Raw genomic sequence first — 23,908 nt, 5'->3', positions numbered from 1 at the left:
ATCCTTGGTGCTGACCCTGAGTTATTCCACCCACCATGAGCTCCTGAAAGCAAAGGTTGGCGAGGAGTACCATGACCTTTGTAAAGGCCAATATTCTATGCAAACATGAGTTCTTCTTCTCAGTGTGTTTGTCTTAAGATGCTCAAGGTTTCACTTGAGGTGAAATGTCTTTTCCAGTTTCACACATAAATACATGTTTTTTTAAGGTTTAGTGGGGGGAAATTAGAAAGAAATAGATTTATTACAAACATATTTTCTTTTGCAAAGCATTCAAGGATGGGAGGTTGAGCTATAGTTTCAGCAGGAGATTTGCTTAGGGCCTCCCAGAAAGTGCATGCTCTAGAACTGAAGGGATTATGATGCTACAGTGTATGTGATTGGGGTGTAGAAGTTGATTTTAATTGGATGTGGGGGCAAGAGGGAAAGCGTTGCCCTAGCTAAACCTGCTCTAGCTCTCCCATCTTCCGCAACACGCACATACCCCTTCATATACTCACAGGTGACTAACCAAGGGCATCCTCAGGGGACGGGAAGGTATATTCTTTTTCCACAGAGGTTAGCTGTCACTCACTATTTCACCATGCTGAACCTCTACATTATAATGCTATCCAACATTTAGCACTTCTCTTTACCCCAAATGAGGTCAGCACTAGAGTCCATCATTTTATAGGTTGACAGCCCTTGGAGTTTGACCTGATGCCAAGCCTGTCTCTGGTTCCTGGAACTCCAAAGGCACCTGGCTAAGGCCCAGTGGTCTAAATGATGTATCCCACCTCCTCCTCTGTGTTGTTTGGCTCTTTTTCAGGAGTAATAGAATTGTTTGAGATAATATCAAGCCTTGGTGAGTGCCAGCATAAATCAGTAAGACAGTTCTAAACACCCAACTTGGGCTTAGCTCAATTCCTAGTCTTCTGGGATTGTTGTCCAGAATATTCCAGAATGATAAGTGTTGCAAGGCAAATAAATGCACAGAAGTTCAAAGTCAGCCACCACTTCCCCAGAATATAGTACCAAAGTATAAGCCTGACAGTGGATACTACCTGGATCACTGAACTGAGATTAGGAGACTGGGTTTCTACTTCTGACCCTTACTAGGTTGTTAACCTTAAGCAACCCACTCAACCTTTCTGATCCTTGTCAAACAAGGACAACAGCATCTGATCCCCTAATTTAACTTTCCCAGTGGCACACTGAGAAGACAAAATGGACAACAGGATTTGCAACAAGCCTTTTAAAGAGTAGTGAGAGCAAGTTATTACCAGGATGATTATTCTAGAAGCTTCCAGAACTATAGTGGTAAAACTATAAGTATAAGCTGAGGCTAGAATGAGAAATTCAAAGGAAAACTGAAGATTTTGGCTAGACAGAAGCAGAGAGCTGGGGAGGAAGATAAGGGAAATGGGAAGCAAAGATGGCAGCACTACAACACTCAGCTTTCCTGAGGGTAAAATGAGGCCAACTACCCATAGGATGTTAGAAGAGAAGAAAGAACCATTCTCTTTGTCTAGAGGTGGAAGATGTGTGACAGGGGGAGAGAGGCTGCTCAAAGGGAGATTATGCAGTGAGGACCCCACATTAATTTAGGTTCATAATTTTAGCCACTTAAGTCACCAAATCATAGAAAAGAAGTTTAATGTGAGTTTCATATATGAAGGGAAATTGGAATTATCTTGGAGAATGTATCAGAAGAAAACAAAATAGATCAGTAAGAGAACTTGCTGGTGAGATAACTACATATGTAGAAAGTCAAAGGGGCCGTTCCCCCTCTCTCCTGAGGAATAAGCCCCACATGGATGTGCTGTGGCTCCACCCAGTGCGAGCCCCCTACGACGTGTTCACAGGCCCAGAAAAGCCATGGCACCAGGAGAAGGGTATGGCTACGGGTTTGCTGGCAGATCCTCTTCTTTAGCTCTTTTCTTTTTTACTTTTTTATTGAATTTATTGGGGTGACATTGGTTGATGAAATTATATAGGTTTCAGGTGTACAATTCTATAATACATTATCTGTACACTGCATGGTGTGTTCACCACCTCAAGTCAAGTTTCCTTCCAATACCACTTCACTCCCCTATAACTCATTTCAGTTCAGGAGGCTCTATGCTAGGCACTGCAACACAAAGATGAGTAAGATAATGCTCCTGCCACCAGGAGCTCTTAGATCAAAGGGAAGTAGGCATGCTGGCAAATCAATATGAAGAGAAAGTTTAGAAATGACTTGGTAGGTGGGTGGGGGACATGCCGGGGAAGAGGCTTATGCAATCACTCAAAGGTCATGTACAGTAAAAAAAAAAAATGTGTTGGGAGGATTCCAGTCAAGATGGAGGCATAGGTACAAACTTTCTCTTCACTTTCTCGCGCAACCAAAAGAAGGATTATGACCAATTTAAAAACAAAAAACAAAACTGCCAGAAATTGAACTGCATGGAAGTCTGACAACCAAGGACTTAAAGAAGAAACATTCATCAAGACCTGTAGGAGGGGCAGAGACAGGAAGCCAGGGACAGAGAGGACACATGGTAAGGTGGCAAACTGGGTAGCTCAGGTGGCAGCTAGCAGATGGGACTTCCCACATTTGAGTGTGGACAAACCATGCAACCCAGGCTTCCAGTGCAGAAAAACAAAGCCTTAAAACCTCTGGCTGCAAAAACCTGTGGGGATTGTGGCTGTGGGAGAAACTCCCAGCCTCACAAGAGAGTGTATTGAAGGAATCCACAGGGTCCTAGAACATACACAAACCCACCCACTGAGGAATCAGCACCAGAAGGGCCCAATTTGCTGGTGGGAAGCGAGGGAAATCACAGGAAGAGGTGTGAGAGCCAAGCAAGAAAGCAAGCAGCACTGTTCCCCCACATATAGTGCCACAATGCAGCAAAGTGGGTTACCCCACTCTGACAAATACATAAGGCTCCACCCCTTACAATGTAACAGGTGTGCTGAGATAAAGAAACATGGCCCAAATGAAAGAACAGATCAAAACTCCAGGAAAAGAACTAAGTGATGAGGATATAGACAACCTATCAGATGCAGAGTTCAAAACACTAGTAATGAGGATGCTCACAGATATGATTTAAGTATGGTCACAAAATGAAGGGAGAAATGAAAGATACACAAAGTGAAATAAAGGAAAATATACAGGAAACCAACAGTGAAGAGGAAAGTGGGACTCAAATCAATGATTTGGAACAAAAGGAAGGAATAAACATCCAATTGTAAGAATGAAAAAACAAAAATTCAGAAAAATGAGAAGCTGAGGAATCTCTAGGACAACTTTAAACGTCCCAACATCTGAATCATAGGGGTGCCAGAAGGAGAAGTGGAAGAGCAAGAAATTGAAAACTTGTTTGAAAAGAATAATTTAGGAGAACTTCCCCAATCTGGCAAAGGAGCTAGACATGCAAGTCCAGGATGCTCAAAGAGTCCCAAAGAAGTTAGATCCAAGAAGAAACACGCCAAGACACATGATAATGACATTACCCAATATTAAAGATTAGGAGAGAATCTTAAAAGCAGCAAGAGAAAAGGAGACAGTTACTGACAAAGTAGTTCCCATAAGACTATCAGCTGATTTCTCAAAAGAAACCTTGCAGACAAGAAGGGGCTGGAAAGTATTCAAAGTCATGAAAGGCAAGGACCTACATCCAAAATTACTCTATCCAGCAAAGCTATTATTTAGAATGGAAGGGCAGATAAAGTGCTTCCCAGATAAGTTCAAGTTAAGGAATTCATCATCACCAAGCCCTTATTATATGAAATGTTAAAGGGACTTAGCTAAGAAAAAGAAGATGATCAAAACTATAAACAGTAAAAGGACAACAAATTCACAACTATCAACAACTAAACCTAAAAAACAAAAACTAAAGCTAAGTAAACAACTAGAACAGGAACAGAATCACAGAAATAGAGATCACATGGAGGGTTATCAGTGGGGAGGGGGAGAATGGGGGAAATAATACAGTGAATAAGAAGCAAAATTGGTAGGCACAAAATAGACAGGAGAAGGTTAAAAATAGTATAGGAAATGGAGAAGCCAAAGAACTTATATGTACAGCCATGGACATGATCTAAGTGGGTGGGGTGGGAGGGTGAATGCTGGTGGGAGGGGTGTGCAGGGCAGAGGGGGATAAAGGGGAGAAAAAAATGGCACAGCTGTAATAGCAATAAAAATATACCTTATAAATGTGTTGGGTGTGGAAATCAATACCCACATGCAGATCTTAATAAATAAATTGTGGGAGGGGCTGTCCCACGGAGTTCTCCAGGTCTCTGCAGATTAGAATAAGTTGTCCCAGACACAATCTGTTGTTCTGGGAGGAAAGGGGGTGGTGATTCCCTCTAGTGGAGAATGCTCTGAGCCCTTCTCCAAAATGGCTTTTATTGGGATCAGTATGTGTAGGGATATACAGAATACATGCATAGCTCATCAATCAATGTCCAAAGGCTATAGTTATAAAAAACTGATACTATCTATAGATGACAATTGAAGAAACACAGAGATCTGCCTCAGGTCAGGGTCTGTTAGACATGCTGGTGCCAGATGGTTGTTAAGGTGTATTTCCTAAGATAAGTTCACTCCTTATGCTTTGAACTTAAACATCTGGTTTATACCAACAGGGCTATAGCAAAGAAAAGCAAGCTTCAAAGGATACAACATATACTTCAGGCCTGATTTCTCATGAGGACCCTTGGTGTTAGTATCGGGTCGTGCCTGCCACCTGCATTCCTGGTTTTGTGGTCAAAACTTATAGGCAAGGCCTTGCTCACACGGGGCTACAGTCTCCAAAACCACACAAAGTGGTCCCCAACAACCAATTTCATTTATTCATTTTTTATTGAATGTTTTGTTGGGGAGACACTGGTTAACAAAATTATACAGGTTTCAGGTGCACAATTCTACATCATCTGTACACTGTATTGTATGTTCAACACATTAATAAACAAATTTTAATTAAGCTTTTTATGGAAATTTAAAAACATACACAAAAGTTGAGTGAATATTATAATGAACCTTCAGGAGCCCATCACAGAACTTCAAGAATGTGGTCTATCTTATTTATCCATGTGTCCAGCCTCCCCCCTCACCTGCTCGCTCTTTTCCCACTCTCCTTCTGGATTATTTTAGAGCAAATCCTAAACATCATAGAAATACTTCAGTGTGTTAACTCCAAGAGATAAGTACTTGTGTGTGCACACTCTCTCTATCTTTGTCATTGTGTCTCTCTTCCTCTAAACTGAATTTTATAAACATTGTGGAGCAAAAAGGAGCATTTATTTAAACCTCCAGGAATCTTTCACCATAAAAGAGAGACTGGCATTGCTATGCTGGCCACAAGAGCCAGAAACCAAAGCCAAAACTGAACAACATACACATGCACACACACATGAGCCAGCAACATCCACAAACATGACTACTGGGAAATTTGAGAGAGCAGGGGAATAGAAAATGAAGATGCCTTTAGGCTGAAAGAAAGAAAAAAGTAAATATAAAATTGGTGGAGATGAAGAAGTATAGGAAGAAAACACTAGGGGAAATCAATTCTTGCTTAGAAAAAGGATATAGAAAACATAAAAATAGCTAGTTCTGAGGTCACTCAGAGGAAAAGTGGTGTAAGAAAGGAACAAAAGAAGATAAATTAATGACAGGAAAAACTAAAATTTATTTATTCAGCAAACACCAGGTTCTTCCTGTGTGACCAGCTTCCTTTAGATGACATTTGGTACATATTATGTTTTAATACGAATGTATTAAATGACATATAGATGTCAACTGGAACCACTATCCCCTCCGAATAGGTAAGATAAGCTCAAACCCCGCTCTTCCCCCTCGTGGGTGTTCAAAGTACTCCCCACAAGAGCACTTGTCTGTGAATCTCCAGGAGGGTTACGTGGTCATGGTCACCTCTGATTTTCAACAAATCCGTTCATTAATTTCTGTCCCTGTCCTACCATCTTGACCCAGGCTTTGGACTCAGCCCTTTTTAATGATTTCCCCAAAGCCTACTCCAGCAAGTAATAAGCTTTACCAAAGATTTAGTAGAGAGTTTACATCACAGTAATCAGACAACTTATAACAGAATATTAGATATCCCTGATTTTATATATATGCCCTTACTTCCCATTGCCCCCCACCCAGGATTTTATTCACTACTCATTGCACCCCGGCAGTCCCTCATTCCTCACACCATCTTGCCAATGCTTTCCCCTTCCCTTCTCCCCCTCTCTTCCTCCTCCTCATATCTGTTTGGTTCCAAGTCAACAGTTAGTGTTTCTTAGGTTGTCTTGACTCCTAGAAAATCCACATCCTCAGGGAATCACCTTATCCCAAAATAGTTTCCCTTCCTCCAATAAGTCAGACCTCAGCTATCAGGATGTCAACATTTTCATTCAAATATTATAGAATGGATGAGTGATTAATTCATTAATTAATTAAAAAGAAAGAAGTGCCAGAGAACCTGAACCAAGAAAAATGAGGAGCCAAAGGAAAAGAGAACTTTTAGAGGAAATGATGAAGGACTGAAAGAAAAGCACACAAAATTAGGGCAAATTAAACCCTGGCCAGTGTGGCTTACTTGGTTGGAGTGTCGTCCCACAAACAGAAAGGCCACAGGTTCAGTTTCTGGTCAGGGCACATGCTTAGGTTGTAGGTTCAGTCCCTGGAAATGATTGATGTTTCTTTCACATCGATGTTTCTCTCCCTCTCTCTCCCTACCTTCCCCCCCTCTCTAAAATCAGTAAGCATTTCCTTGGGTGAGGACTAAAAAAAATTAGGGTAAGCAGAGCTTCAACTAAAAATCCATAATACATGTAGAGTTGTGAACATGATTTTGCATATAGTAATTCATCTTCACAAGAGTCTTGTGAGATGGTAGCTATCATTATCCCATTTTACAAATGAGAAAAATGAATCTCAGAGAAGTTAAGAGTTTCCCAAGGTTTTGTACCTTGTTAAATTGAGAAACTTTTCTGGAGATCTTTTAATCCCAAATCTAGAGCTCTCTCTGTTATCCCATCAGAACGCAGGCTGGAGCTGGAGCTTAGAAATCTCTAAAAACAGAGGATCTGGATGTAATTTTTATATAAGAGATAGAGCTGAATATGAAGAGAGAAATTGTGTGAAAGGACTTGTTTGGGACTAATCAAATTCCCCAAGAGGGGAAGAACCATTCAAGTTCAGATTTTTGGATGTTTGTTTAAGGGACACAATACTGAAGTTTGAAAAAGCATCAAAGTGAATGAGGTTGGGAGAAAAGATACAATTTATAGATAAAACCTCTCAAAAGAAAAATAAAAGCTAAAAAAGGAAAATGTGTTCAGAATGTCTCCCTGAGCACAGCCAGAGGCATGAGGCTGGGGGAGATGCCAAGTGCACTTTGGGGAAGAACAAGGGCAGTAGATAAACAAGAGGTGACCTCTGCAGTGAGGTATTTATTATCAGATGTAAGATGTGGTAACCGAGATGTGAATGTTTTCTACAAGCTTTCCAATTGATCTGAATAATTGCAAAAGCATCCTTTGGATGGCCTGAATGCCTATCTCATGGGCGTGCCACCGGGCCTTGGGCCCCAGTTTGCCCTTGTGTTCTCAACCCCAATGGGGTCAGTCAGATCACCACTAAGGTTGTCAGAGACCTGTGAGAAAAGGAAAAAGGAAGACTCAACACATAGATGTTCCTCATGAACAAAAGTTAGAGAATAGCTTCAAAAGACAAGAAAAACAGTGAGACAATTGAGTCATTCCAGCCTTGCTAAAGTCAAGAAACTGTCCAAATTAGACAAAACCATATCTATGTTAAAACAGCAACGGATTCTAAGTAAAGTAATTTAGATCAACAGTTTGGGTCCAGAAAAAATTATTTTGTTTTTGTTCCTAAAGGGTCTGTCAAATTATTAAAATTTAACAATAGATTGAAGAGAGAGATCTTTATTTAGTTGCCAATGGTAGCCATTTGACTATAGTAGGATCAGGAGCACCATATGCAAAAATGCTAGTGGTCATAAGATGCAAAGTAAAAGGTTTTATCATTTCTATTTATGCAATGGTAGACACTGAAACTAATTTCTTAAAACATAGGGAAGTGGGTGAAGAAGCAAAGAGCTGGAGTTGTGATGTTGTGCTTTGTAAAGATTTTTAGCATAATGAAACATTTTTTTAATGACATAAAGACAGCTTTCCAAAGAAAGATGGCCAAAGGCTTTCAATAATGAAACAGATATTACCACAGAAGCACTTAAGGGAGAGCACAGAGAGAGAAAACCAAGGTGAACACACTGGGGCAGAAATAGCAAAATCAAAGAACAGATGAAACAGCAAGAGAGGCAATGAGAGCAGAAACAGGTCACGCAGGAAGAAAAACACTCCCTTCAGAAATCTAAGGTGTCTGAGAAGACAGAGGCTTGTTGCAAGATTAAAATGAGCAGAGTAAGGCACCAAAAGAGAGCCTTAAGATAATGGAAGGGTTTAACTAAATATATCAAGTGCAAGGAAAGATTGAGCAATGAGCTTGGCTGTGGGCTGATGAAGAAACAAGTAATCTGACAGCAGACATCCTGGGTCAAGTGGGTCAAAGCGAGCCAGATTTTGCAGCCAGGGAGCACTCTCGCTCTGACAGGCACACTGCTTCGTTCTAGCAGGCTTTTAAGAACTGAGCAAACCACTGTTTTCAACGGCAAACAATTGAGACAAAGGTAAAGTGACCTGTGCAGTGAAAAAGAAGCTTGTGATAATATTTTTTAAAGAGAATAGATGCTGGGAACTATATGAGCATGGAATAGGAGACAACATAACAATACTCAACAAAGCAAAGAAAAAGTTGGAATAGTGTGAAATCACAACACGTGCCAGGGGAGAAACAGCAGTGGGAGTGAAGGTTGGAGAGGACAGGTAACGCCTGGACACAAAAAAATGTAAAAAAAAAGTCTTTGCTGTGGCCGCATGTGCCGGCCACTTCTCTCCCCCTTCACGGTAGCCCTGAAACACACCAAAGGGAGACGCTGGGGTAGGACATGCCAGTCTACATTTATCGTGCAAAAATGAAGCCCCAATATTGGCACATTGTCTGATTTTTTTCAAAAGCAATCTCAAATACAGTTTTGTGTGAAATCTCCTGCTTTTTATATATTGGTTCAACTTTTTATATTTTTTACTGTGCAGACCAAATAATTGCAGGCTGTGGGCTGTGGGTTGGATTTGGCCCACAGACCACCATTTTATACAAGATGTGATTTTTTTCACCTTGGGTCTGCACAACGGCCTGAAGTTCTTGAGGACTTGAGGGATATTCAAGTTGTGCTTGCATGGGGGGGGTGTGGGGCAAGGGGGGTAGGGAAGAAGTTAACAGCAAGGAGAATCCAGCTGGAAGCAAGAGGCAAAGAGGAAAGGAAATGACTGACTTCTGGCAGAGCTCAGCTTTAGCTTCCTCAGGTGGTACCACTCTGGCACTTACTGAAGGCAATTACTGATGAAAAAATATGATTATTTTTTTAAACTAAAACAGGATTATTGGATTTCCAATAATATGGATGGTATAGACAAATGAATAGGGTAGGCCTGTAAGGAGTTTTTCTTCAAAGTTTAGAGAGGATAGAATAGTAATTACCAGTTATTGAGAATTTACTGTGTTGGGGACTTTTCATTATATATCATCTCTAATATCTGTAACAGTGATTTTCATAATTTTTCACCTTGTGGCATATATAAACTAATTAATAAAATTCTGTGGCACACCAAAATATATTTTTTTTTGCCAATCTGACCAAAAAATAGGTATAATTTTGATTCATTCACACCAGGTGGCTATTGTTGTGTTGGCTGTTGTAATTTTTTAAATGACAACATACTTTACTTTATTGATTATGCTATTACAGTCATCCCATTTCTCCCCCTTTATCTCCTTCTGCCCTGCATACCTCCTCCCATCTGCATTCCCCACCTTAGTTCATGTCCATGGGTCCTACATATAAGTTACTTGGCTTCTACATTTCCTATACTATTCTTAACCTCCTCCTGTCTATTTCCTACCTACCATTTATGCTACTTATTCCTTGTACCTTATCTCCTATTCTCCCCTTCCCGTTGATAACCCTCCATGTGATCTCCATTTCTGTGATTCTGTTCCTGTTCTAGTTTGCTTAGTTCATTTTTGGTGTTTGTTTTTTTAGGTTCGGTTATTGATAGTTGTGAGTTTGTTGTCCTTTTACTGTTTATAGGTTTTTATCATCTTTTTCTTAGCTAAGTCCCTTTAACATTTCATATAATAAGGGCTTGGTAATGACAAACTCTAACTTGACTTTATCTGGGAAGCACTTTATCTGCCCTTCCATTCTAAATGATAGCTGTGCTGGATAGAGTAATCTGGAGGTCCTTGCCTTTCGTGACTTTGAGTACTTCTTTCCAGCCCCTTCTTGTCTGTAAGATTTCTTCTGAGAAATCAGCTGGCAGCCTTGGCTGGTGTAGCTCAGTGGGTTGAGCACAGGCTGTAAACTAAAAGGTCGCCAGTTCAATTCCCAGGCAGGGCACATGCCTGAATTGTGGGCCAGGTCCCCAGTATGTGGCATGTGAGAGGCAACCACGCATTGGTATTTCTCTCCCTCTCTTTCTCCTTCTCTTCTTCTCTCTCTAAAAATGAATAAATAAAATCTTTTTTAAAAAAGAAATCAGCTGATGTCTTATGGGAACTCCTTTGTTGGTAACTGTCTCCTTTTCTCTTGCTGTTTTTAAGATTCTCTGCTTATCTTTAATATTGGGTAATATAATTATGTGTATCTTGTTGCGTTTCTTCTTGGATCTAACATCTTTGGGACTCCCTGAGCATCCTAGACTTGCATGTCTAGATCCTTTGCCAGACTGGGGAAATTCTCCTTCATTATTTTTTCAAATAAGCTTTCAATTTCTCTTCTTCTTCTCCTTCTGGTACCCCTGTGATTCAGATGTTGGAACATTTAAAGTTGTCCCTAAGCCTCTCTTCATTTTTTTCAATTCTTATTTCTTCATTCTGTTCTGGTTGAATGTTTATTTCTTCCTTCTGTTCCAAACCATTGATTTGAGTCCTATTTTCCTTCCTGTCACTGTTGGTTCCCTGTACATTTTCCTTTATTTCACTTTTCATAGCTTTCACTTTTTCCTATATTTTGCCACCATACTCAACCAGTTCTGTGAACATCCTGATTACCAGTGTTTTGAACTGTGCATCTGATAGGTGGGCTATTTCTTTATTGGTTAGTTGTATTTTTTTCTGGAGTTTTGATCTGTTCTTTCATTTGGGCCATTTTTTTTTGTCTCAGCATGCCTGTTACATAGTAAGGGGTGGAGCCTTAAGTATTCACCAAGGTGGGGCAACCCATGTTGCTGTGAAGTGGTGCTGTTTGTGTGGGAAGAGTCCAACAATGCCGCTAGCTTAGCCCTCATCCAGCTTTTAGTCACTTCTGCTGCTACCCACAATCAAGTCAGGCCCCTCTGGTGCTGATTCTCAGGTGGGTGAGTGCATGTGTGTACATTCTAGGATCCTGTGAATTTCTCCAATGGACTCTCCTGTGAGTCTGGGAGTTTCTCCCACTACCACAACCCCCACAAGTTTTTTCAGTCAGAGATTTTGAGGCTTTCTTTTCCCTCACTGGAAACCTGGGTTGTGTAGTCTGTCTCATGCCCTGGTTGTTCCAGTTTATCTGCACGCAAATGTGGGACCTCCTACTCCACCAGTTGCTGCCTTGCTGCGAGTCCTCTCTGTCTGGCTGCCCATCTCCTCCCCTCCTACCGGTCTGGATGAATGTTTCTTCTTTGACTCCTTATTTCTAAGACTCCATACAGTTTGATTTTCTGTCAGTTCAGATTGTTTTTGTTTTTAAATTTGTTGTTGTCCTTCTTTTGGTTGTGTAAGGAGGCACTGTGTATCTACCTATGCCTCCATCTTGACCGGAAGTTTGCCGTTGTCATTTTTTATTTGACAATCTAAGAGAAAATACATCAGTGCCCCCTGACTAAACAGTCAGGTATTGCATGTTTTAAAAATTATTGGAGAACACTTGTTGAAAATCACTGCTCTACAATAATTCATTTTACAGATGCTGAATGGATTGTTCAAAGTGGTTAAAACCTAAAGCACCTGTGCCCCTGGGCCTATATTTATGCTTTTCATTTGACACGGAAATCTTTCTCTAGTCTTGATATACAGTAGCCCGCCCTCATCTGCAGTTCCATTTTTCATGACTTCAGTTACCTGCAGTCAACTGCAGTCCAAAACTATTAAGTGGGAAATTCCAGAAATATATCATAAGTTTTAAATTGCAGCGTTCTCAGTAATGTGATGAAATCTCTTGCTATCTCATTCCATCCGGCCTAGGACGTGAATCATCCTTAGTTCAGCGCATCCACACTGCATACACTCCACACCCCATTGGTCACTTAGTAGGCCTCTCAGTTATCAGATCCACTGTCATGATATCACAGTGTTCATGTTCAAGTAACCCTTATTTTACTTAATAATGCCATATTCACATAACTTTTATTATAGTAATTGTCATAATTGTTCTATTTTGTGAGTTGTTAACCTGTTACTGTGCCTAATTTATAAATTAAACTTTATCATAGATATGTATTATAGAAAAAAACAGCACACACAGGGTCTTGCTGGGTAAGGATAAGGGTAAGGAGGGACTACTTTACTGCTACATGCTACAGCATGGATGAATCTTGGAAACACTATGCTATGTGAAAGAAGCCAGACACAAAGGAACACATATCATATAATTCCATTTAAATGAAATGTCCAGAATAGGCAAATCTGGACACAGAACGTAGCTTAGATGTTGCCTAAGGCTGGGGTGGAATGGAGGGGCTAAAGTATATGGGGTTTCTTTTTGGAGTAATGAAGATGTTCTAAAATTGATTGCATTTATGGTTAATTGAACAACTCAAAAAATACTAAAAAACTATTGAATTTTACACTGAAATAGGTAAATTGTATATCAATATACAATTGATATAAATTATCTTAATAAATTGATAAATTGGCATAAATTATCTCAAAAAAGTTGTTACCAACAAAAAGTAAAAGAAAAATTGGCTTTGAACCATCAGTCATGTGTCATGAAGCACATAGAGAATGTAATTCAGGTTGGCAGTGTTTTTATATTCTAACTCCCTCATCAGCAAAGCTGAGACTCTATCCCCAGTCTTACGGCCCTCAACACTGGAGCTTGGCCCTGCTCCCACCCAGCCTGGGACTAGGAAGAGCAGCTGAGGAGCTGTGTTGGGGCTCGGACTGGAGCTGGAAACAGTAGCAAAAGGCAAGCATCACATGTATGTTCCACATATACTGTCACAACAGACATGCAAGGAGGGTGTTATTATTATTCCCCTTGGAAGAAAAAGGAAATATTTAGTCAGGTCACATCATTTTCTAGGGTGAATTTAGTGTGTTGCACAGCCAGAGTTTGAGCCCAGATAGCTAGGATTTTTAACTCCAAACCCGTAGAGGCCAGGTGGCTCGTGGGAAGAAGACACCACTTCCTCAGGCTCTGTTAGTGGGACTGGAAACAGGTGCCCCTGGAGGATAACTGGGCAGGTTGTATCAAAAGTCATAAAGGGAGACATACTTTTTTTTTTAATCCTCACCCAAGGACATTTTTTCATTGCCTTTAGAGAGAGAGAAAGGGAGAGAGAGAAACATTGATTGGTCGTCACCCATACACAACCAGACTGGACCGGGGATCCAACTGGCAACCTAGGTATGTGTCCTGACCAGGAACTGAACCCACAAAAGTTTCAGTTATCAGATGATGCTCCAATCAACTGAGCCACACTGGCCAGGAAAGGAAAAAAAAAGAGGCATACTTTTAATCCAGCAACCCCACTTAGAGAAATTTATTCTATAGAAATATATCTTGGCCCACTTGTCCAATGATTTCTGTAGAATAAATTTCTCAAAGTGGGGTTGCTGGACCATATGTAAACATACGTATATTTTTTCCCATCAGGGTGCTATATAAAAACTAACAGTAAAAAAAAATTTTTTTAAATCTCTATTTCCATCCACAGAGTGCTGTTGTTACAGCAAAACACATCTCTCTGCCACAGTGACCAAGCTCAGGAAGGACATGTTCCACAGCGAGTAACTGGGGACTGCAGAGGTGGTGAGAAAAATAAAGGAGTAGGAGAGGAGAATCTGCCCCTAAACTCGATCAAAAATCCCAGCCTAAGCTGACATGTCACACTTGGGAAGGTCGCCTTACCACTATTGGAGTCTTCATGAGGATTGTCTTAATGACGGAACCATTCTTCAATGTCATGTACCTGAAACATGACATCTGACATTAAGGTGTTTGTGGAATGCTTCTGAAATATGCTTTAAAAAATTACCTAGATCTTGGGCTTTAAAACACTATCTCTAAGTAGGTTGAAGGAGGTCTTTGAAGAAGCCCTGGAGAGGGGTGCGGGGTGTGAGGTGAGCCGCCTTTACTTCCTTAGACCTCTCAGGCTCACCCCACATGCATATTTCTCCTCTTTGTCCAGTAGGAGCAAGCTCAGCTTGGAGTCAGGAATAAAAGGAAGGTCTGTAGACTAAGCACATCTATCACTGTTGCAGATGGAAGCAAATGGATGGCTTTGAAACCAGGTGCCATTTGTATTTTTAAATTGCTCTTAAACAAAATGTAATTGTGGAATCTTCCTTCTTCCAAGTCCATCACTGGGGAGCATGCACAACTGTTTTATTTAGGACTTTGGGGAAGCTGCAGGCCTTAAAGGATGAATAGCTTGATTTCTACAAAAGGGAAGAGTGAAAAAATCTTCTGAAGCTGACTGATGAACAATAGAGTGTTTGATGGGTTCTACAGTGACACACTGAACTGCCTTTCTCCCATGACAATTTTGTACAATATAAAAGTTAAGATGAGTCTATGTTTAGGAAACATTTGTTTCCACAGGAAGACTTCCTAGTTCATATTGCATCACCATAAATTTGTGAACTTGATACTGTACTATGGTCATGTTCTTAGGAAATACATAGTGAAATATTTAGAAGTAGAGAGTCATGAACCTCAGATAGTTCAGACACAAAATTAGTGATAGATAGATAGGTATAAATAAATATAGATGGATGAAAAATAGGGTGAGTTCATATAGGATAAAATGCTAACAATAGATTAATCTGATAAAGGACACACATATCTTTTTGTACTATCTTTATTTTTTATATATTTTTTAAAATCTGAAATAATTTCTAAATCCAAAGTTAAAAATAAAAAATACTCTAGACCACAGACAAAGAATATACTGTTGCTTCTCACATGTTAACACATCACATCAGAACATTATTGGCCCATATCTGATATTACTTTATTTTCTCAATTATTTTATATAGATTATGTATTTATATGATTGAAAAATCTGAACACTATAAATAGATACTGAGAAATGTAACTCCTGCCCCATCCCCATCCACTCAGTGACATCTCACACTCTGCAGGTAACTGCATCTATTAGTTCCTGACTTACCTTCCCAGTGATTATTTATGCAAACAGGAGTATATATCATTCCGGCTTCCTTACGCTAAATGGGGTTTGCTGTACACACCGTTCTGTGCTCTGCTTCGGTCACATAGCAGCACATTATGTAGAGCTGTCCATGCCAGTATCACTTTCGGGTGCTCTCTCTGTTTGTGAAGAAATGGATACAATAGCTGCTTCTTGCAGTTATACAGAATGTGCACCCAACCCTACTACTTGGCTATTGGTTGAATTAAATGTGCTTTCAATATACATTTTACAAATAACTAAGAAAGTCAACTTCTAAGAATGTCGAAAGTCAAATTCAAAATACCTAGATACTTGCTTAAATATTCTGATCAGTTTTGAACATCAAGGAACAATAAAACTTCAAATATTTTCTTGAAACAACACTGAAAAGAAGGGTTGACCACAGGATTCACTTACAGTTTCTTTGCCCCTCTTTTAAATGTCTTGCTCTGGGTATTTTCAGACTGTGTTCGTTTTGTGTTCCTGTTCTTTTCTATACATGTCAGTACAGTTAGCACAAAGCTGTCAGTGGAGATTAAGTTCGTGAAAGAAAAGTCCCTAAATTTTTGAAACATTATGACCAGATGAAATACTTTTTCTCTTCTGCCTGCAGTGCAATTCAGTTCAGTTCAACAAATACTTACTTGGCCTTGTGCAAACCACTGAGCTTTAAAAGATGGGTAGGAAATTGGTCCTGGCCTCAAAATGCTCACAAGCACAGTCATGGGCCACCGAACAACAGGGTGTGTCCTGAGCAATGCATCGTTGGGTAAAGCTGTGGACATTACAGAGTGCACTGATGTAAACCTGGGTGGTGTAGCCTGCTACACACCTCGGCCACGTGAAAGAGCCTATTGCTGCAGGATATGTTCCTATATTGAACACTGCAGGCAACTGTAATACAATGGTAAGTATTTGTGCATCTAAACTTATCTCATCATTGAAAAGGTACATTAAAAAAATATATAAAAGGTAAAAACAGTACACCTGCGTAGGGCACTTACCATGAATGAAGAGCTTGCAGGACTAAAATTACTTGTGGAGAATCAGTGAGTTAGTGGTGAGTACATGTGAAGGCCCAGGGCAGCGACTTTCAACCGGTGAGCCACAAGAACTTTTAGAGCACGCGGTACCTGATGACTTCATCAGGGGCATCGACCTCTTTTCCCTTAGATTGTCAAATGAAAAATGACAACAGACAGCAAAATAATAACCCTCCAGTGTGAATGAGTCAAAGTTATACCTATTTTCTTGTCAGGTCATCAAAAAATGTATTTTCTGTTGTGCCACACATTTTAGTAATTAGTTTATGTTGTACCATGAGATGAAAATGGTTGAAAATCGCTGACCTAGAGTATTACTATATATGACTATAGACTTTATAAACACCATATACTTAGGCTACACAAAACCTATAAAACAACATGAAATTAAATCAAGCACAAGAGAAAATGATACAATCAAGAGACATGGTAAACACGTGATGCATAAGGCTGCTGCCAACACAACATGGGATACTGTTTTATAGCAAACTTCTTTTAATAAGTAGAAAGAGTACACCAGTGAAAAGTATACTGTGGTAAATGCATAAACCAGTATTATGTGCTGTACACAATTACATGCACTACACTTTTACATGACTGGCAGTGCAGGCTTGTTTACACCAGTATCACCACAAACACAGGAGGAATGTGTTTTGCTACAAGGTTATGACAGCTCCAGTGTCACTAGGCAATAGAAATTTTTCAGCTCTGTTATAACCTCAGGGGAGCACCATCATACATGGAGTCCCTGATTGACCGAAACATCACTATGCAGTGTGTGACCATAGTGTCTCTTTTGTCTGAGAATTGCTATGCTAGGTAGTCAGGCACTGCACATAACTGCAGAAGCTCAAAAGAAGGACACCTCGCCCTGCCTAATGAGAGGAAATGATCTAATTGTAAGAATGAGTGAAAGCTGCTCAGAAATAGAAGGATGGGGCAGCAGAGGTGAAGGCCTCAAAGTTTTATGAAGGCATGAAAGTACCTAGTACAGATGGGGAAATGGCAAACAGCTCAGTGTCATTTGAGTTCAAGACAGTAAACAGCAGAAGATATATCTGAAAAGGGGGGAGCTTTGCACGGCCTGCCAGCTGGTACCTGACCCTGGGCAGCTGCTAAAGGAAAGGGCTTAGACAGGTAGGTTTGCCTTTGAGAAGGTTCATCATGGCTTTGAGGTGGCAGATGAGTTTGAGAAAGAGATCAGGCCGTAGTGAGAGGGCTACAGCGATGGAGAGGGTGAAGCATATTTTTTACAGTGCGGGTAGCAAGCCATGCAGGGTTTGATGATTACTGGCTGAGGGTGTGAAGAGACCAAGAAGACCCTTGGGTTCAAACTTGTGTGACTCAGCAATGGTGGCTCCACTCCATGAAACAGGGAAGCAGAGAAGGAGGGAGGCAATGATGAGTCCAGGTTGGATCATGCTGAATTTGAGGCAAGCAGGCGGATGCAGCTGTGACTCTGATGATCAGAGGAGAGTTCTAGTATTTGATGCACAGAATTGGGCATTGTATTAGTTTCCTGAGGCTACTGTAATAATTTACCTCCAAAAGTGGCTTAAATACACATAAATTTGTTCTCTTACATTTCTGGAGGTCAGAGGTCTGAAATCCACCTCACTGAGCTAAAAGCAAGTTGGCAGCCGGCTGGTCCCTCCCAGAGGCTCTAGGAGAGAATCCTCTCCTCACCTTTTCCTGCTTCTAGAGGCCACCTGAACTCCTCAGTTTATGGCTCTTCCTCTACCACAGCCAGCATTGTAGACTCTTGCCTCCCTTTTATACAGACACTTGTAATTACATTGGGCCCACGCAGATAATCCAGAATAACCTCCCCATCTCTAGAGCCTTAATCATGTCTGCAAAGTCCCTTTTGCAAAATAGGGTAATACTCATGAGTTCCAAAGATTAGGACCTGAATGTATTTGGGGGCCATTATTCAGCCTACTGGATTCTCTGTTTGCATCAAGTTAGAGTACATGCTATTGGTGGGGTGCATGTATAGGGAGAGAGGAGCATTAGATCAAGAACAGAGCCCTTGCAACACCAAAGTTAGGGAGCGAGCAATAGAAGAATTCAAAGAAGGTGGAGAAGGAAGCCTGACAGGAAGGGGCGTACCAGGAAAAAGCTAGTGTCACAGATGTGGAGAGTAGAGAATACCAGGGAGGAGGGAGTGGTCCACAGACGAAGTCAGGTAAACCATCTGGAGGTCCTGAACATAGTGCTCCTGCAGTATGTCTCCATGGCAGCCTCAGTGATGTCCACAGGGCAGAGAAACATGGCAGTGGATGGCAGCGCTGGGCAATGAGGATGGGTGGGCTGCCCTTTCAGTAAGTTGGCTAAAAGAAAAGAAAAGAGAGGTGATGGTGCCGCGGTCCAGCCACAGCTAGGTCCAGGGTTTCCTGAAAGGTGGGTAAGGCGTCGGTGATGGGAGACAGATGACAACACGCCTCAGAGGACAGTGATGCTCTGTTCCATTTATTGCAAGTACAGCAGGTTCTTATACTTTCATTTTTAGCAGTGATTGACATTTGCGATTAGGTAAAGCAGAAAAAAATTAATACAAAAGTAACCAGGAAAAATACAAAAATTCCCATAGATTCAGTTATATTAAACAAAGATTATTTAAACCAGGAGAGCCATAAATCAGACAATTAGAAATAGCTGTACGTACAGAGTTTGAATGTCTTATTGTTTATTAAAATTCTCAGAATTTGTCATGGGGCAAAAGGATACGCTAAATTGAATAGAGGTTATAGGAAATTTATTATAAGGCCTTTGTGATGTCTAACTTACCTATTTACCTTTTCTGTCTAAAATATTTCTCTATGTACCATGGACTTTGACACCCTGGTAACTGTTTCTATGTGCTTAACTTATAATAGTTAACCAGCTTTTCTTATTTCTTTGCCTGTCTAATTCTATTTGATATATATTCCTATTCAAGGTAAAGGCGGGGCTGTTACTCCAACAACTTTTAGACACTCAGGGGCTATTTCATTAGAGGGGATTTTATTCTTTGGTCAGAAATTATTTTATACAGCTTCATAGGAATTATGTGAATCAATAAACCTGAGATATAGATATCTAACAATCCCACCACCTTTTAATCTCCAAAACAAACATATAAGGAGAGATAAACAGGAAATTCAGCTACAATAAACTCTTTTTATTTCTTAGTTAATAAACACCAGGGAGGTCTGCTTTGAGCTAGCCTTTCCATGAAATTTAGACCATTATAAGGCACTTGGACTCCATCCTTATTGACCATTCTAATGTCACCCTCATTATATGCTCCTGTATAATGCAATGGGAGATCTGGAACCCTCTGGAGACCATTAGCTCCTTTTGGGGGATACCATAATTTGCCAATAATCTAATATGCTACCCAGGGGTATCCCTGGGCTGTGGGTAAGGGTCTATATAGTTTTTTCTTGTTTTCTAGAAAGACTCTTTATATCTATGGGTAAGGAACAGGTGTGGGAAAGTCCACCAATAATTCAACCCATTGTAATTGATTTATGAATTCTTTTATGGGAACAATCGAGGATAATTTCTTACTCAGGTTTATAAACTCCTTGTTTAAAACAATTTGGGCATAATTCAATAGTCTAGGGAGAACTAGTTGTCCCTTCAGAATTTCCCTCAGAATCAATCATTGACTCTTTTCGAGCCTCTTTCTTCTCATGGCCTGTTCTTATGGGAATCAGGGTACAAAGTAAGACCATGATTAATATTAGCAAGGAAATTATTAAAAGCAATCCCCAGAAAAATTACCGCCCCCTTTTTATGTCACGCTCTCTTCCAGGAAGATGGATTCCTTGAATGCCCTCTTTCCATGTTCAGACCTTGTCAAAAAAACATGGTTGGAAGAGGGCATGGCATGATGGCAACTAGAAAAAAAAAAAGCAGACTCAAGGGAAGTTACTTTGTCTTATTCTGCTTTGTTTCTAGGAAGGTGTGAGTCTGTGGCATACTTGTAGGCTGCAAGGAAGAGCCCACAGAGGGGAGTGGTTAAAGATTTATGCAGGAGGGGGAACACCTGGTAGAACAAGGTCCTGAAAAGGGCTGATGGGTATGAATTCCAGGAGCAAAGATAAGCAAAATTTGAAATAAGCCTACACTTTGTTCCAGCTTCTAGGAATTTATCTGAAAAAAATCAAAAAAATCTTTAAAAATGCTCACATAAGAGAAAAAAATGTATGGGATTCTTCAAAGGCAAACAGATATATATGAGTGTTCAAGGCAGTGTTGCTTATAATAGGGTAAATTCTAAACAACTTACATAGTTATGAGCAAAAGATTAGTTAAGCTCTGGAGTTGAGAAAGCCTTTAAATCTTGGAGTGGAAAGGTTTTCCTATATATAATATGGTTCCCAGACACCATAAAAGAAGGTGCTACAGAACTGATAACAAACATACAGTTTCTTTAGACCTCATAAAAAAGTAAAGACTGAAAAAAGATTTCAAGTCTACCTAATATATGAAGAATTACTTCAAATTTACTTTTGAATAACAACCAAACAGAAAAAATGGACAAACTCTCTGAACTGGCATTTCATAGGAGACAAAAATCAAATAGCTAATAAAAATATTTCTAATAACCAGTCTCAATAGGGGTGAAATATATACAACAAGATACCATTGTTTTACCTGTAAGATCAACAAAAATTAGAAAGATTGAAATCTCTTGGTAAGATTATAAGGAAAAGGACACTCTCAAGCATGGCCAGTAGAATTTAAATATATATGAATTTTAGAGAGCAATTTGGAGTGTTTATCAAAATTTTAAATGTATCCGACTTTTGACTCAGCAATTCTACTTCTTAGAATCTTTCTTATAGAAATACTTTCATACATACACAAGAAATTATGAGTAAGTATCTATTTTACTGGATCATATTTTCATATTTGCCAGGAATGAGGAAAAATTGGACATGACCTGAATGTCCATTAAGAGAAGAACAGTTAAATACCTTATGTAGCAAGTACATAATGGAATACTGGGGAGCTATTAAAAAGAAAGAATTTTATCTAAGAATTATATATAATAAATTATATAAAGTAGGTTTATAATATTTAGCTAAAAAACATATACAACTAAATTGTAGGTTGAGACGGATACCGGCCAGTAGTATCCATCTCTGCTGCGGATGCTCATTGAAACATGAGAAAAACATACACAGAGACAAACAGGTCCTGTGGGGAAATAGGGACAGAGTGGTCACTCTCTCTAGTGGAGAGTACCTCGTCTCCATTCCCAGGCAGATTTTTATTGAGAATAGAGACTTAGTTTGTGGATTCACAGTCTGGCAGAAAAGATCAAAAGAAGTAGGTGACTTACAAAGGTGAAGACAGAACCCCCGCTGTGATTCTGGACAGAGCTTGGAATTTTATCATTTGAAAGGTCTAACAGGGCTCAGAGGGCTAGTTTTGGTTTCCTGTCTGTGCCTTCAAATTCTAATCTAATAACATCCTCAAGCAAACAGATCTCACAGGATCTTGCATATTCTTGCATGTCCCAGGTCTGATTACCCTGGGGGTCCACTGACTCTGGTCTGGGTTGCACTGCCCCTGCTATTTCCACAGGCCTGAGTTAATAGAGAAGACAAAGGCAGCCAGGAGACTTGGATTTCTTACATCTAAGAACAAGGACTCAGGCTTTGATAAAGCCCAGGAGGCGGGGTTGATGTCCATCACCCCTGCATTTCCACAGCCCCTAGTCTCTTCCCAGAAGCCTCCACGTGATCATGCCTGTCTTAGATAATTCCCTCCATGGGAAATCCTACCCGTCATTGGCTAACTGATCAAGCTTAGGAGGTTCAGGCACAGAACAGGCAGTGTTCATGCCAGGGAAATAAGTTTTGTCTCCTTAGTGGCTCCTGGTCCAGAGGTCTCTCACTCAGCCTAAGTCACGGGGGGTTACAGCTTCCTGAGACCAGGCAGGGTGGTCCCCAACAGTAGGTATAGCACAATCCCTTTTTTTTAACCTAAACTTTGTGCTGAAGACAGTTTTTTTTTTTTTTAAAGATTTTATTTCTTTTTAGAGAGGGAAGGGAGGGAGAGAAAGAGAGAGAGAAACATCAATGTGCAGTTGCTGGGGGTCATGGCCTGCAACCCAGGCATGTACCCTGACTGTGACTCAAACCTGCGACACTTTGATTCATAGCCTGCACTCAATCCGCTAAGCTATGCCAGCCAGGGCCCACAATCCCATTTTTGAAACAAAAACTATTTCTATGAACTAGACAGAGTAGGGATTTAGTGATGCACACATCAACGTGGACAAGTCTCAGAGGCATTGTCCTAAGTGAAAAAGCCACATTCAATAGGCTGCACATGGTGTGATTCCATTGATACAACCCCCTGGAAAAAGCATAGCTACAGGAACAGAAAACAGGTTGCCAGGGCTGGGGCTGGGGAAAAGTCCCTGTGAAAGAGAACAAATGAAGTGTTTCGTGGCAACAGAAATGTTACATTTCTCAACTGTGGTATTTGTTCCACACTATGTGCATTTGTACACTATACAGGATGAATTTTATTGTATGTGAATTTTACTTCAATGTATTTGACTATTTTAAAAGGTCATAAAGGTTCCCAGTAAACTGTTAGTAATAGTTACCCTTAGAGAATGGGAGTGGGGGAGTATGGAAAGGGAAGACTCTTCCACTTTTTATACTTCCATGTAATTTGTATTATTTTTAGTAAGCATACACTAGTTTTGTAATTTTTGAAAAGGCATCATAAGTATGACGTGCTCAAACAGTAGAACACTATTTGGCCATTAGAAGTAAACTTACATCTGCTAACACATCTAGGCATTCGTAATCACTGTTAAGTAGAAAAAACAAATTATACATCAACATACAATCACAGTTTTGGAAAAACACAATAAAAGTATGTATATATATGGTGTCTCTGTGTCTGAGTATGTGTGCATGTGTGCAAACCAGATGGTATCTGCCAATTACTTAGTAGTAATTTAACAGTATTGACTTTTGGCAAGTGGTATCCCTGTGGGTTTGTGGAGGTGATGACTTTTATTTTTAACTTAGGTTGAATGGGTTATGAGGGTATATCATTTCTATAATTATAACAAGTGTTGTTTTTTATATAGCATAGCTAAAGAGGTTGCTTTGACCAAAAGCAGAACTGTTCATCCCCTGAGAGTGGAGGCAGGATCCATGCAGACATAGAAAACTGTGTATGTTGGACAATAGAGAAAAGAGTCAGTAATGCTGGCCTCAATTTTCTCAGTAAAATAGGTCATCCGGTGAGCGTGTATGGGAATGGGGTGGGGGCTGGGGAAGACAGGGAGTTTGAGGAAGGTGCACAAGTCGGGAGTGACTTAAGAGGTACAACAA

The sequence above is a fragment of the Phyllostomus discolor genome, chromosome 4, assembly GCF_004126475.2.
Source record: "Phyllostomus discolor isolate MPI-MPIP mPhyDis1 chromosome 4, mPhyDis1.pri.v3, whole genome shotgun sequence".
Lineage (NCBI taxonomy): Eukaryota > Metazoa > Chordata > Mammalia > Chiroptera > Phyllostomidae > Phyllostomus > Phyllostomus discolor.
Note: the sequence above shows the minus strand (reverse complement) of the source record.